Source organism: Colossoma macropomum, unplaced genomic scaffold (genome assembly GCF_904425465.1).
Source record: "Colossoma macropomum unplaced genomic scaffold, Colossoma_macropomum, whole genome shotgun sequence".
NCBI classification, from domain to species: domain Eukaryota; kingdom Metazoa; phylum Chordata; class Actinopteri; order Characiformes; family Serrasalmidae; genus Colossoma; species Colossoma macropomum.
In genome coordinates, this window is record NW_023496040.1 from 388,168 (window position 1) to 399,740 (window position 11,573).

Sequence of the window (11,573 nt, forward strand, 5' to 3'; positions counted from 1 at the left end):
TTTAATAAAACATGAATAGTTTGTAATATATAAATCCACACTGTAAAAGTTATCATTGTATTAAAAATAACAAAAGTTATTCATATGGCAAGTGATATGAATGATAATGTGTTTGAAATTTATTTGATTACTTTTTTGCTGCAGTAAATCTATCCAACCAAGACCGAGACTGCTTATGTGTTAGAATGGATCTGGTGCCCCCTGCTGTTTCAAATTTTGTTTTGTTTTGCTTTGTTTTTGTTTGAGCAGTATATTATCATGTTTGTTATCATGTTTGTCATCATGTTATCATGTTTTAGCCTTTTTAGGTACAACTTGTAGTTAATAGAGGTTAAAATGCATATTACAGTCTCATTTTGGCATCATCATGACTGAATTATTCTGCCTTCCGAACAATGCCACAATACTATCCCGTAACAATATAATACTCTAATGTTAATATTACTGTAACATTAATTTTATCTGCATCCAAACAAATTCAAATTTAACTCTGTAGCAGATGGAACATCCTAATTATAATGATATAATGGTTATATTTCTAAATGAATAATTATATTAAACATAACTCATGAAAAACTGCATTTTATTTATCAGTTATTTATACCTTTCTTTTTTTAAAGTGTTGCATTTTTGGCCACTGTGCTAATTTGTTAATTCTCCTTCAACATGCTACATTAATGAGTAGTTAATACAAATATTTGTGCAATAAACTTTGAATTTCTATAATTACTATATTGCAAAACAACCATTAATTACGGTAGTATGTACTCACCCTTTGTGTAAGAAAATAAATTACTCCGAATATAAATATAGTCCTTTGTATCTCAGGAAAAAGGTCAATCTAAATGCCCATGTTTCACGCAAATGACCCTCTGTTAGAGATGGACTTCAGTGGCTGCTGACTACTGGTATTATATAGGAGGCGTGACACCTGGCAAACAGGTTATGTGAAATAATTTGGTACAATACCACCCACCCTTCTCTTCAAAGTAGTCTGGGTGTGTATTTTTGTTTGTGTGACATATGACATCACATCTGCAGTGAACATTTCTCTCTCTCTCTCTCTCTCTCTCTCTCTCTCTCTCTCTCTCTCTTTCTCTCTTTCTCTCTCTCTAAAGTCTTAAGAGTACAATAGAGGGATCTGTCTTTTTTCTTTGTTTTATTTTAGGATGTCACTGCAACTAGATTTTGCAACATGAAATACTCACACAGTTTTGTAACTTCTCAAAAGACAATTTTGTGCACCCTTTTACCAAAATACACCCACAAGCAAACATTTAATGATGCTGCCACTGATTTTTAAAAGCACACATTTAAAAAACAAAGTTTCAGTCTATTAATCATATCGCACACAGTAAATCTGGTAGAATCACAGATAGAATGCACATACATGGCTTGGTTATGACACTTAAATCCCTTAAAAGGGAATAATTTGACATTTTCCAAAACATGCACATAATTCAGTCGTTGAGATGTAAACAAATTCAGAGTCATTCAGAGTACTTTGAAGGGAAAATGGTTCATTATACTTAGCAACAGAAATTTTATTACAGTGACAGTGATAGGAACCAGAGGTCACAATATCTATGCATGTACAGGTGTTTTATTTACTAATGTGTTTTCTGAGTTTTATATGTAATGTTGAAAATTGGAAAAAATATTCTCTTGGTACTTTTTTGCCTTACATGTACCTCTCTTCTAATTATGATTTAAAAAAATATTGATTAGCCCAAAATTTTATCTCTTTCTATGAAGTAGATTTCAAGGCATGAAACGTCTGATTATCATCACTACCACTGTGAACAGTTCAGATTTGGTAAGTTTATCTAGAACAGCACAATTCACATCCCTTATTCAAAAATTTAAAAAAAAGGGGGGGATTGCCCTGTTATGTCCTAATGTCTGCATATCTTACTGACCTATGGAAGCGTTAGAGTTCAGACCTTTTCGCTTAGCAGAAGCAGGCTTACTGCAAACTCCTAGGATCTCTTACAGCTCAGTTGGTGAAAGATCATTTTCTTATAGAACAGCATTACAGAGATTGCTAAATTGATGTGATATGTGTGTGTAAGTTAAATATAACTAATTTTCTCCCATGTATTATTATGTACCATATTACTGAAACCAATTTTTAATTCATAATAGTGGTAGTTGAATCATTCATATGCCATTCGGTTAGATTCCTTGGTCACATAATCACACCCTGCAGTGTAACACAGTTGTATTGTTGAAATACTCTTCTGTACATCTTTCATTTTCATACTAACATCAAAGGATCTGTTTGATCTGTGTTCAGCAACAAGTTTCACATTTCTTCCGTGCTGTTTTCCACTTGCTGTTGTAGGAAGTTAACATTATTGCAAGGTAAATGTTTGCTATAAATTTGTGATAAACTATGTAATTTTCAGCATATGTACTTATTATAATGGAAATATCTTTCTCAGTTTCCACCCATTATGCAAATGTGCTCAGATTCTATGTATACAGCTCCCTGAGCCATCCTGTTCAGTCGGTTCTGGCTGATAATAGTCTCAGTACACCTTTGCAATTCTCAGCATATTTTTAGCATCATGAGTTCTGAAAAATGTATTTTGTCAAGTGGGTGTCTTGCACAATTGTACTTTGTCGAGCTCATTACAAGTTGAGTCATAAAGTATGCCTCCCATTCTAGTCTTACTGAGTTCTTCAAAGGTCAGAGAAGTAACCCTAAAGGCAAATTATTGAAATGATCTGCACTTGATATTTTACATGAATGTGACATATTTTTAATCTCTCTGACATGGTATAACTACTAGTAACATGCAGTACATGCAGTAGCACATAATTACTGCCTTTGTGTAATGTAAAATGTTTTTAGTTGTACTTCATAAAGTAATAACTGAATATACAGTAGTGTAAAGGAAGAAATCACTCTTTATTTAATTTCCAGTCAAAACAAAAGGACAAATTAGGTATTTCTGGTGAGATTCAATGTAAGATAAATGCTTTTATAAAAAAGAGGAACATCCCAAAAACTGGAATTCCCAAGGAGTTCCCAGGAGTTCCCAAAACTGGAATTCAAAAAATTATTCATGATTAACATACAGATATACAGCGAATGAGGCTCTCAGCAACCTGGTTGACTGCCAAAACTGTCACCATCAGATAAACAGTACTGAAAATTTTCGTTTTTTGACGGTTATGTCCTAAAAATAAATGGTTCTTCAAGGCTTCTTTAGTAAAGGTAATGGTTATATATACAGCCACCTTTCCAAGAAAGTTGGGATGCTGTGCAAAATGTGAATAAAAACAGAACGCAATGATGTGCAAATCATATTAAACCCTATTTAAATGAAAATAGTACAAGCCTAACATATCAAATGTTGAAACTAAGAAGGTTTATTGTTTTTTGACAAATATATGGCCATTTTGAATTCGATGCCAGCAACATATTTCAAAAAATTTGGGATGGGGCAACAAAAGACTGGTAGAGTTGTGAAAGGCTAAAAAAAAACAGCTGGTGCTAATTACAACTAATTAGGTTAATTGGCAACAGGTCAGTAACATGATTGGGTATAAACAGAGGATCCCAAAAAGGCTGAGTCTTTCAGATGTAAAGATGTGCAAGTACATTTTGTGCACAAATGCAAGTTAAAACTCCGCCAGAAGAAACAATATATAAACAGGATCCAGAAATGACGCTGCCTTCTTTGGGCCTGAGTTCATTTTAAATGGACTAAGGCAAAGTGGAAAAGTGTCTGATGATTAAAAAATTGTAATTCTTTTTGGAAATCATAATCGGGTTAAAGAAGAGACAGACCATCCTTCATGTTATTAGCTTATAGTTTAAAAGCCAGCTGTGATGGTATGTGGGTGCAGTGGTCCACATGGCATGGGTCATCTGTGAAGGCACCATTAATGCTGAACAATATTTACAGGTTTCAGAGCAACATATGCTGCCATCCAGATGATGTCTTTTTCAGGGAAGGCCTTGATTATTTCAGCAAGACAATGTCAAACCACATTCTGCACATACTACAACAACATGGCTCCATAGTAAAAGAGTCCAGGTGCTAAACTGGCCTGCCTGCAGTCCAGATCTGTCGCCCACTGAAAACTGAAAAGAGATTCCGAACTATTGAGCAGTTGAAATCCTATATCAAGTAAGAATGAGAAAACATTTCACTTTCAAAACTACAGCACTTGGTCTCAGTTACAGAGTATTGCTTAAGGAAAAGATGATTAACACAGTGGTAAACATCCCCCTGTCCCAACTTTTTTTAAATGTGTTGCTGGCGTAAAATTCAAAATGGGTATATATTTTAACAAAATAATAATAAAATTTAAATTAAATATAGGTTTTAAATGATTTGCACATTTTTGCATTCTGTTTTTACTTACATTTTGAGTCCCAGGTTTTTTAGAAAAAAGTTTGTTTAACTTAAAGAACCATTTGAATGTGTACATGAATGTGTGTTCTTTGCATTGATAAATGATTCTTCGCTATAATATATAATAAAATCTATTATATATAAAATCTATTGTACTTGATTCTTTAAAGAATGCTTCTAAATAGTACCTACAAGTCATAGAACCTTTTTTGGTAATATATAAAAAGTTGTTTTTATAAAAGAAATTAAGAAAGTCAAGCTCCACTCTTGCCACAGATATGAAAAAAATCCACAGGTGTTTCTGTCCATCCTTCTACTGTGAGAAGACAACTCAACACTATGGATCTAAAAGGATGTATTAAGAAGACCTTAGTGAGAAAAAGACAAATAAGATCATTTACACTAAAACACTGAAACTGGACATCTGAGATTTGGAAGAAGGTTTAATGGACTGAAGGGTCCAGATTTAAAATTGGGATTACTTGGATTGTAAGAAGCAAAAAATGTAATCAAATTCTAAGACTGAACTTTGGAGTTGTCAAAGAATAGATTTCTTTGCAAATTTCTTTAAAAACTAAAAGCAAGAAAAGAGTGCTAGCTCTAATAAAGGCAAAGAGCCAAAACACACTAAATACTGGAAAAAAAAGAAATATCTGTGTATTTTTCTGTAAATGTATGTTTTCTGTTTTTTACATCATTATCTCATTGGGTTATGTTAGGGGTGTCCAATTCTGGTCCTGGAGATTTACCACCCTGCAGGCTGTACCTCCACCACTAATCTAACACTCCTGGTAATGAAGCCCTTCAGGAGCATCTGAGTACTAAAACTGGGGGTAGTCATGGGCTGTAGGTTAGGGAACCAGCCTTGTTCCCATTGGCCAACAGTACGTGACTGAAGTGCCCTTGAGCAAGGCACCTAACCCCCAACTGTTCCCCGGACGCTGTGGATAGGGCTGCCCACCACTCCGGGCAAGTGTGCTCACTGCCCCCTAGTGTGTGTGTCCACTAGTGTGCATGTATGTGGGTGTTTCACTGCATGGATGGGAGGTCTAATTCCTCTGTGCAAACACAGTTGACTAATGGTTCTGAATTCAAATTCAATTCTAAAACTAGGTGTGTTCAATCTGATGGATCCGGTGGATCTCTAGGACAAGTATTGAGCACGCTTGAGTTATGTAACTGGCTTCTCATGGGCAGAAATTCCTATCAGAAACTGTGTTTGTCTAGACACAAAGGGACAGATTTACTAAGCTACTGATACCGTGTGTTGGTGGTTGCAGCCAGTTTAGTGGGTTGTCTATTAAGAACTTCCTTGCAAAAGAACACAGGCACAACTTCGTAATTTACATATGACCAGTGCAATATAAATGTTTTGTATGGAGAAGAAATATTTATTTATTCTTATTTATTTATTCTTATTTATTCTTCTCTGTCTCTGGTTACAAGTTTGACACATTAGGTCGATATATTGACTTATATTCTGGAGATTTTGAGTTCCATGCTGAGTGCATAGGGAAACTGGGCCATATTGTAATGCTGGGAGTCTTGTGGCTTATTACTCTAACATCACAAGACAGATAAAGCTGGACTAAAAGAAAATGAACGAGCCCAGACAGAACAGTGAAATAGCACGATTCAGAAAGTTTAGTGGACAGTTATTGTCTGTCATCAATCTTCCCTATCTGTTTGTTTTTATCTTTTGGCTTGATGTTAAATATGTCAGTGTGAATGCTAAGCAAATCAGAACTAAAATACAGCCATATATAGTTTTTTGCTTTGGTCCAGACTAAGGGAACCAAACTACTGTTTATAAATGCATAAACACACAAAAAAAAATGCACCTCTGAGCTGCTTTAGATTACCCTATGGCTCCTGTTGTCTTCTGGAGGAAAGGACACAGGCCTATCAGTCACTTTATTGCTTCACATGAAGCGTTTTTCCACGACTATACAGAAGCTGCAACTCGCAGTACAAGCTCATAATAATCCTTTTTAATAAATTTGCACAAATTTCTAAAATCCTTTTTTCACTTTGTCATTATGGGGTATTGAGTGCAGAATGATGGGGATAACAAAATGTGAAGAAAGTGAAAGGTCTGAGAAGACTTTCTGAATGCATTGTATGGCAACTGAGAAGGCCATTCTTGGTGTTCATTTTGCGGAATTTTTGGAGCCTGATGAAATGGGTTTAAATATGTGTTTAATAGTTACGACAAACATGTCCTCAGCTTTCAATTAATGCCCACACCAAGCTGTAGTGGCCACATTTGTAGAGGACTTATTTAAAATCCATTATGTGCACGGCCTCAAACAAGAGGAAACATACCTCAAAGCCCATCGCACACCATTTCGCACTATTTTAATGAAACGTCGTTCGACACAAAAATTGTTGAGGTTCCCACTGAAAACAGCAGGATTACTAGGTCCAATTTCCATATCCTGTAAAAAGGTCCCAGCTTTTTTCAGTGAGTCAGATCAATCGACTCAGTTCACCAACAAGGGTCAGTTCATTTGGCTCCCAAATGGCCCTTTAGTTAGTAGCAGTCGACAGATTTAGGCAGAAGAATGTAATCTTTACTAAAATTGTATTTATTAAACCATAGTTATTTACTTCCTAAATAACTAAAAAGATTGCGTAATGTTTGTTTGTTTTTTATTTTTAAATAGTAAGATTGATTGATAGGTGGTTTCACTGGACAAATTTTGAGAGGTAGGGATCACCAGATGTGCAAAATGTGGGCAAATTCATTAACCAGTCATCAACAAAAGCAGGTAAAAATCAAAAACAGGAAAAACTGCCATGAAAACTGCCAAGAAAAAAACAGAGACAGAATAACACAACTAGGAGCAGGTTTCGAGATAATGAGAAGGTGGAGACGGAATGTTTCAAGAAGATCCAGGTGGGGGCTGCTGGGAATGCCAGCTACAGAGTCATAAGATCTACCTATTAGTTTTATCTCAGTTTAAAAACAAGTATGCGAGTTGGTTCCCAAGATTCACCTAAAAGAGCTGGCTCAGAGAGCTGACTTGCTCTTGAATAAAATATCACTAATTTTATTATTTACTATTGCTCTTAATTATTATTAGCAAATATTATTCAGACACATCTGTATGATAAACATTAGGGATGCAGTGATCATATTATAAGAAATATTCAAGATTCTACACTATTTGTAGGCCACTATTTAAATTCAAGTAAATTTGACTATGAAATTGACAGTGTTAAAAAGGTCAGATTTTTTTAGTCTTATCTCTTCAATTAAAACTCAGGTTTAGACATCTCTCAGGTTTACTTGATTTACTCATTAGAGGCTTTTCGTCAATCTTGTGGAGTTCATGCCAACTCTAATGCATACTGTCATTAAGGAAAAAGAGGGACATACAAAATACTAAGAAACTCTAAAAATGTATGTAAACAATGCAAAATAGATGCATTTTTAATAGTGATTTTAATAGTGACCCCATTGTATATTAGCCAGTGCTTTAGGCAAAAATGAAAAGAACATTGTTTGTTTACTCTTTACCTGAAGCTTGCACCTTGCAGGTTGCATACATTATATGCTACATGTTGTATACTTTGAAATATGTACAAACAACTGACATTTTTGGCAAGGTATAGTGACAGCCTGCAAATGTAGCACGTGTGTACTTTGTTGACTTACATTATTTACTAGGAATGAGCAGTTTAACAATTTTTACTATTCAAATATTTGCATTTTTAAGTGAAAAGTATTTAAATATCTCAACTTGAATTCAGATTGTGATGAATAAACAATGACACAATGTGTAGCACCACTTTCACACAGCACCCTTTGTATTTTTTATAACCACATTTTTACCCAGAGTGTATTGGTTCCAGACCTCTTACTGCATATACAGATTCTTGCTGCAAACACACATCCTGGGATCCTGCTGGTGTGGGTTTATGGCAGTTTTTCACTTTTAATGTTTAACAAAAAGCTACTTAAGTTTTAACAGCTCCTCCTTGTAGACAATCTTCAGCCTACTGAAAATGGGTGAGCGAGTGAGATACAAGCCAGTTCCATGTGGATAACACACAAGACAGTTGCAATTCCAAACTACATATGCCTTATTTAAATACCCAATTAAAGTAAACAAATAGTAAGATAAGTTCTAATGTATATCTTCACTGTTCAATGAAAAACACATATCTCCATTGTTTTATATTGAGTTAAAATTTCGTAAAGAATTGATCAATAGGGATGCTCCTAAATTACTTGAAATAAAACCTTTTTACATTTTAACTTACATTTTGCCTTCTACTGTAATGTTACCATTTTGGAGAGAACAGGTTTTGTTTTGTTTTGATTTGTACAGTGAGAGAACAGAAATATAGTATAATATATTGGTTGCTGACAACATGGTTGGAGTAAATATGGGTTTGTTCTTAGGCCCTCTTTTGACCTTTGTGATTCTTGTGGGTTTTTTCTTAAATTTAACCCCACATCCAATCAATAAGAGCCATTCTGATGTCAAAGCATTACCATGTTTGTACTGTGTATATGTATTTCCTGCTGCATATATTACCACTCAGTGTATACAGGAATGCTTTTATTCCCACTCACCCTCATTGTCTGACTTCAAATATGGACAAGATGAGATACGTATGTATTCTTATCAGCTGAGAAAAAAGTTGAAACCAGTCACGCATGGGAGAGTAGAAATACTGGTTAAGCAAGGAGTGCACTCCTGCATTAAATGTGAAATATCATAAATTCCCTATTTATAGAACTGTAGTAAGATATTAACTGATATTTTTACCTTTCATGGACCCACCTTACAGTGATGAAATAATACATCTCAAAATGTTGCACTGTATGCTCAGTTTACCTAAGCATTGGTTTCTGTCTACAGTGTAGAGTGTGGCCACACAGATGCCTGTTCATGGGTGTGTTTAATCTCTGATGATATCACAGATATGTTTTATGAATCATACCATTGTCCTAAGGAAAAAGTTCTTAGGTTACTCTACAAATCTCAGCTGTGTACCTCACAGGCAGTGATTTTATATTCCTACCTATACTCAAATAGTAGTCCATATAAACACCAACCCCCTTTGAAACTTGGCTTGGATATATGTTTGTTCTAGGGGAAACCTTTAGTTGGTATTTAACAGTACATTATGTTTCTAAAGTTTGTTCTTGCGTATAAAACACATCTTTTAATGGATTCTTTGCAGAGAACTGTTTGTATTGATTGCCACTGGTGTTGCTGTTACTGCTGAGGCTTCAATACCCAACTGCAGTGGCTCTCAAACTGGAGACTTGTATCTCTATATCAAAAGTTAATTAAATTTTGTCAGTTTATTAAATGTGTTCTAGCCATATCTAAAAACATGGTACCTGGCAACCTATGACAGTTTATGACCGTATCGCACCCACCAAATAAGTTATCTGTATAGTTATAAAACAGATCCATGTCTCTATGTACAGGTCAATCATAGCTAGAGAAATGGACAGGTATCTGGTGAGACATGGGCTTCGAACTGCCGCCATACTGTACCTAAAGTGTGGCATTGGTCTCAGTTAGGTATATTTACTATGTAAGAAAAATAGAAGTTTGTGTGAAATTATGGATGGAAAACAATGGTGTGGATGCAGTACATTTAATATGTTAATAACGTTTCAGTTTTGTGAGATGACTTAATTATCTCTGGTTCTAAATATTGCCTGACAATACATATTTTCACCCTGCTACCTATGAAACGCCCATGAAGTCTGTGACGTTAATTACTTACAATTGTGGATAGACAATGCTGAAGAATGTGTCATGGTATGTGGTATGAGCCTGAAATTCTGTTTGTTGCTGTCAGAGATGGGGTGGTGGACTAAATGTCATGTACATCTAACTACACCTGGGTGTAACTGTTGATCTGAATATTCATAATTTAATGACAAAAGTGTTCTGAATTCAGTTGGAGTGCTTAATAATATTGCAATTGCTATGGCACCCAGAATCACATTTAGAGCAGTGTGTGAAAGGCAAGTGAATAACTGTGCCAGTGTGTTGCAACAGCTGAACATGAATATCATGTGTTTTTAAAACGCAGTTTCCAATTTTCATCATTGGTGTTCAGTGAGAGCAAAACTGGGTGCATGTTCCAACCAATGACTGTAGATATCATATATATCGTTAATACAGTCAGTTGTTTCAACTGGTTGTGGCCTCTCACTCTGACTTTTGTTAATACCGCTCGTGGATGCTTACAGTGGAGGCTCTGGAAGGGGGCTTGAAGTTTTTCTTTGCCTTTGTTAGTTTGCTGCTTTATTCATAGGTCTACTGCGAGCACTGTCCAGTGTAGGGCTGGGTATCATTTGAAAATGTTCGATGCCAATACCATTATGATGCTTTCAATTCGATATTGATACCATAACAATACCTTTTTTCTAATTGTGACAAAAAATACAAAAAATAAATATTATTATGATTTTCTTTTTCTACTGTATACCAGGCAGATATGAGTTTGTTTGATGGCATATCTCAGGATGGGGCCGATACTTAATGCTTTTGTCATCTCTCTGAATTAATAAATACACAGAGAAAAATGTATTCACAAAGTACAATCACATTATTGCAGGTGTGCCATAGAGGGATAAAACAAATGATCTATCCCGCATATCCCATCTAAACCAGGGAGATTCAGCAGTTGAAGGGCTGCAATCCTTTAACAATAAAATTGGTTATTGCTCTGTGGTGTTCTCCCCTCCTCTCAACTGACATCCTTAGCTTTTCTGCTACAGTGAAAGGGGTTGTTTCTCCATGGGCAGCCGCATTAGCGTGAGTAGAACTGTTAGAACTGGCCCTAGCACTGTCCAAGCCCTCACCTCCAACATGAGAACAACATGCAAGTAGTTAATAGGGCTCATTTATGATATATTTATCATATATTTACAGATATGTTCATACGGAGGGTGAATTGTAGCCAGCTAGCTACCTAATATGTGCTAGTTTTATGCTAACATTAGCTGAATCCTAACTGGCTTTTAGCGCTGACAAGCGGCATAGTAACAAGTGTTAGTTTTCTCTGGCACAACGAGAAAGGTGCACAGTAAACTGTTAGGTACTCTGTAGTACTGAGGAGTTTCAGTTGGTGTCTTTTTGGTATCGAATTTCAGTGCCCAGCCCTAGTCCAGTGTAGCCGCCAGAGGTGCCGAAATTATTGCTTTAAAAGCTGCATTTGAAT